Source organism: Henckelia pumila, chromosome 4, assembly GCF_033568475.1.
Source record: "Henckelia pumila isolate YLH828 chromosome 4, ASM3356847v2, whole genome shotgun sequence".
Lineage (NCBI taxonomy): Eukaryota > Viridiplantae > Streptophyta > Magnoliopsida > Lamiales > Gesneriaceae > Henckelia > Henckelia pumila.
The window spans coordinates 39,156,656-39,162,014 of record NC_133123.1 but is presented as its reverse complement, the minus strand read 5'-3'; the positions used below and the strand labels follow the sequence as shown (position 1 = coordinate 39,162,014).

At 41.6% G+C, this 5,359-nt stretch overlaps 1 pseudogene; it reads left to right on the top strand.

Annotated features, from left to right (window-relative positions):
* Positions 1-1,799: 1,799 nt before the first annotated feature.
* Positions 1,800-5,054, top strand: LOC140860886 (uncharacterized; annotated as a pseudogene).
* Positions 5,055-5,359: the final 305 nt, after the last annotated feature.

Below are 5,359 nucleotides of genomic sequence, written 5' to 3'. Positions count from 1 at the left end.
AAGTCATGCCTTGTTCTGATCTATGTTGCGACATGTGTTGGAACGTGCTTCCTTTGAACTCCTATATATATGTATATTCGACATTTGCATGTACGATTGGCCCCCTCTTGCTGAGTGTTTCCCCAAAACACTCATCCCCCTTACTTCCCTTCCCAGATACTGAAGAGCAGTTGGATGATGATGAGAAAAACGCATTCTGGGGTTGGTGATCAAGTCTAAATTTATGGAATTGCTAGCAGTCTTATTAGTTTTATTATCGCTTATATTTCGCTTCCGCTATTATCATGTTTTGGTTATTGTAAAGACATTACTGGATTTGTAAAGACTGGTTGAAGGCTGTTTATGTACTACATGGCTTGTTGTTTTACGATTTAAAATTGTTTACAACGCCGATGCTACGTTCCGATCACGGGGCGTGACATTTTTGTGGTATCAAAGCCGCCAGGTTCATAATCCGGGTGGGAATACCTTAGAAATTTTTTTGCTGTTTCTCACAGTAGGCCAAAGGGCCAATGTAGTCCCCTCCGAAACGATCTCACGAACCAAAGTCACGACAAAATTTCATTTTGTCGTGATGTAACTCGGATTTTGGCCGAATTCCTTCGTTTAGGCCTCCGAAATCGCGTTTTTGCCGTTTTAGGAAAGATTTAGAATGCTTATAACTTTTTATAAAAAACTCGAAATCCAATTCCGTCGATTGTGTCGTGATCCTCACAATCGATACTGTCAGCTCAATTAAAAATCTCAAAATTTTCCATTTTTGGAAAATTTTTCCGAAAAGTCCCGTTTCGTTTGTAATTATTGCAAACTGTTCATGTATTGTGTAATTGCTGAATTCTGATATATTTTTTTTTTGTTCTAAGCCCTGCCTTTCCATTTGTTTTCTTTCAGGAAATGGCGCCCAGTTTTCCTCGTACTCGTGCCCATCCTATCTTTCGCATGAAGCAACTGGTTATTGATAACCAGAAGCATAAGATTACTCGACTTTGCGCTAAGGTAGTTCTTGCTAGACGTGAGCAGCGTGAATGGGAGAAGAGGGCCAACCAGTACTTCTATGAGTTAGAGCAAGTGAGGGGGGACAACATATATCTTCGTGATGACATGGACCTTAACCATTTTCGTGAAGAAGCTCTGCGCAACCAAGTGATTAAGTCTGAAGAAGAGCATAACAAAACGAAAGGAAAAATGGAGGCAGCTGAGATAGAATATAAGCAGTCGAAAGACAGATTGGGGACAGCATAGGACACCATAGCAGAGCTATCTGGTGTTGTTAGCCACTTGTCTAAACAAGTGGAACATGAGAAGCAGTTGAGGCAGCAGTCCTGCACAGAACATGGGCAGCGTCGTCAACAGATGCGAGATCGCATCCAACAGCTGGAAGCTCAAGTCCAGCAATTGCAGGGTACAGTGGCAAACTTGAATAATCATAATGCCATTCTACTCCAGGCCGTGAATCAACTGCAAGAAGAGGATTCCGAGGAGGAACCTGAGGAGGATCTGGAGGAAGATCCGGAAGAGATTGAGGTTGAGGAGGTGGCCGCCGATGTTCTGGGGGATGGAGAAGTTATAGACTTAGATTAGTATGGATGCATTAGTTTTTATTCAGCTATGTTTTCTTGTAACTTATTTCCAAATCAGTTGTTGCTTTCAATTCCAAAACTATCAGTTGTTATTTCAATTCGGTTGTTATTCTGAAATTCAATGAATGGTCTTTTGTTTACCTATGTGTTCAACTTGTTAATTTATTTTTCTAAACCATAAATCTATCAGAATCTTAGAAACTTTTACGTATGTAGGACATGGACGAGAGACCAGTACGCAACAATCGTAACCCACGCTATAGAAACCGCAACAACAACAATGAAGGGAACCCTCCGCCGCCGCAAGTATTAGGCCTAAATCATGCTGACTTGGCGGCTATAGCAGCCATTGTGGCTAACACCCTTCAAGGGTTGGGAAACCCGCCTGCAAATGGCAACCCACTACCACAGGTGCATGGGGTGAAGTATCATTATGAGTCACTGAGAAAGAACCGAGCCCAAACCTTTAAAGGAGATCCAGATCCTGAGGTTGGCCAATATTGGCTCAAGAATATCGAGACTCAACTCCGCCTACTCGAGATCCCTGATGAGTTTAAGGTGGATGTAGTAACACCCTTCTTGGAAGAAAAAGCAGCCAAGTGGTGGGAGGCAGTGTCACCACCTATGATAGCAGCTGGTCCAATCACGTGGCGACAATTTAAGGATGCGTTCCTGAAGCAGTATTACCCTGCGGAAGTCAGATTGCAAAAATTAAGTGAGTTCGAAAATTTCACTCAGACTCAGGATATGTCAGTGGTTGAATACACTTCAAAATTCAATTCACTTGGAACGTATGCTCCTACTATCATGGCTGATGATGTCTTGAAAATGCACCGTTTCAAAAGAGGTTTGAGCAGTCGTATTCAGACAGCTTTAGCAGTTTACCATGCCACAAGTTTCGCTGATTTAATGGGAGCTGCAATTCGAGCTGAGATCGATATCAACCGAAGGGATGGTGAGAACACGAACAAGAGACCTCTTGTGGGGCAATCTTCAACAGGAAAACAGACATTCAAGAAACCATATCAGTTTACTGGAACAAACAAGAGCGCTCCTTCAAAACCAAGCTATCAAGAAATCCAAACATGTAGTACCTATGGATTTAAACACTTTGGAGAATGCCGCAGAGCAAGTGGCGCCTGTTTTGGATGTGGGAAGATTGGACACCGCATTGCAGATTGTCCAGAAAACAAAGGCAAAGAAGCTGAGGCAAAAGGCAGTTTTGCTACGAATAAACCAAAAGAGAACAAGCCAAATGCCCGAGTTTTTGCGGTAACACAAGAAGAAGTCGAGAATGCAAATGACGTTGTAGCAGGTACCATTCTAATCAACAAAACTTCTGCTTATGTATTGTTTGATTGTGGTGCTACGCATTCATTTATATCTAAGAGGTTTGCTAAGAAGTTAGGACTTACTCCTGAGATACTGGTGGAACCTTTTAGAGTAGCAACTCCCACTAGCAAAACAATTGAAACACATAGGGTTCACAAAGATTGTGTAATGACAATTAGTGAACACATATTTCAAGCTGAACTCATTCAACTACCCATGGTAGAATTTGATGCCATTTTAGGAATGGATTGGCTAGCAAATAACCATGCTTTAGTAGATTGTCGCATGAAGAATGTCAAATTGAAAGCCGCAAATCTCGATGAAGTCATTTATCATGGCAAAGTCAAGGAGCAGAAGTCCCTTTTATCTGCTTCTCAAACTTGGAAAGCTATGAAAAGTGGCGAAGAAGTATACCTAGCAGTGGTAGGCGAAGTAAAGGAAGAAGTTGCACTTTCATTAGAAGATATTCCTGTAGTTCAAGAATTTTCAGATGTGTTTCCTGAAGAACTTCCTGGGGTAATGCCCGACCGTGAAGTGGAATTTGAAATTAATCTAGTACCTGGTGCTGCACCTATCTCAAAAGCACCATACCGAATGGCTCCAGCAGAGCTGAAAGAATTAAGAGAGCAACTCCAAGAATTGTTGGATAAAAAGCAAATACGACCAAGTGCATCTCCTTGGGGAGCCCCGGTCCTATTTGTGAAGAATAAAGATGGGAGTATGAGGTTGTGTATCGACTATCGAGAACTCAATAAGATCACAATCAAGAACAAGTACCCCCTTCCAAGAATTGATGATTTGTTTGACCAGCTCAAAGGAGCTACAGTCTTTTCCAAGCTCGATCTAAGGTCAGGCTATCATCAATTGAAAGTCAAGTCAGCAGATGTTCCGAAAACAGCTTTTAGGACACGGTATGGGCATTACGAATTTATGGTGATGCCTTTTGGGTTAACTAACGCACCGGCAGTATTTATGGATCTCATGAATAGAGTATTCAAGCCGTTCCTCGACAAGTTTGTGGTGGTATTTATTGACGACATCCTCGTATATTCACCAAGTGAAGAAGACCACAAAGAACATCTCCGACTCACTCTCCAGACGCTAAGAGAGAAAGAACTTTATGCCAAATTCAAGAAGTGTGAATTTTGGCTAAAGAGCGTCACCTTCTTGGGCCATATAATATCCAAAGACGGAGTATCTGTGGATCCCAAGAAAGTGGAGGCAGTTATGGATTGGCCTAGACCAAAAACTGTAACTGAAATCCGAAGCTTTCTAGGTTTGGCTGGCTATTATCGAAAATTCGTGGAAGGTTTTTCTTCGATAGCTATACCTCTCACCAAACTCACACAAAAGAACTCTAAGTTCAACTGGGATGAAACGTGTGAACAGAGCTTTGAAATTCTGAAGAAAAAGCTGGCATCTTCACCAGTATTGATACTTCCAACTGAAGGCAAGGATTTTGTCATCTATAGCGACGCGTCAAAGTGAGGATTGGGATGCGTGCTCATGCAAGATGGAAGGGTAATTGTTTATGCTTCAAGACAATTAAATCCGTATGAGCAAAATTATCCTACGCATGACCTTGAATTAGCCGCAGTGGTCTTTGCACTAAAGATTTGGAGACATTATCTTTACGGTGCAAAGTGTGAAATATTTACTGATCATCAAAGTCTCAAGTACTTGTTTACTCAAAAAGAATTGAATATGAGACAGAGAAGGTGGATTGAACTATTGAAGGATTATGACTTGACAATAAGCTATCACCCTGGAAAAGCAAATAAGGTAGCTGATGCTCTAAGTCGGAAGAACATGAGTAAGGTAATCTTAGCCTCACTCTCAGCACAACCATGTCTTCGAGAAACAGTCAAATTGAAACAAAGCCACGATCCTTCTTTAGCAAAACTCAGGGAGCAAGCAGGAGAAGGAAAGACACCAAATCTTGAAATAGATTCCAATGGAGTTATGTGGGTGAAAGGACGATTGTGTGTACCCAACATCGATAATATTCGTCATGAGGTGATGTCTGAGGCACACAAATCAAAATTTTCAGTGCATCCCGGCAGCACCAAGATGTATCGAGATTTAAAAGGAAATTTTTGGTGGAATGGAATGAAGAAGGATGTTGCTGAGTTTGTGTCATGATGTCAGGTCTGTCAGAAAGTCAAAGCTGAACATCAACGACCTGGAGGATTACTTCAACCTTTGGAAATTCCAGAATGAAAGTGGGAACATATTTCTATGGATTTTGTTGTCGGTTTACCCAAGTCAAGGCAGAGTTATGACGGAATATGGGTAATTGTAGATAGACTTACAAAGACAGAGCATTTCCTACCGGTCCGCATGAACTACAACCTGGATAAACTAGCTACCCTGTACATGGACAATATCGTAAGATTACATGGCGTACCTGCTAGTATTTTGTGAGATAGGGACCCGAGGTTTGCGTC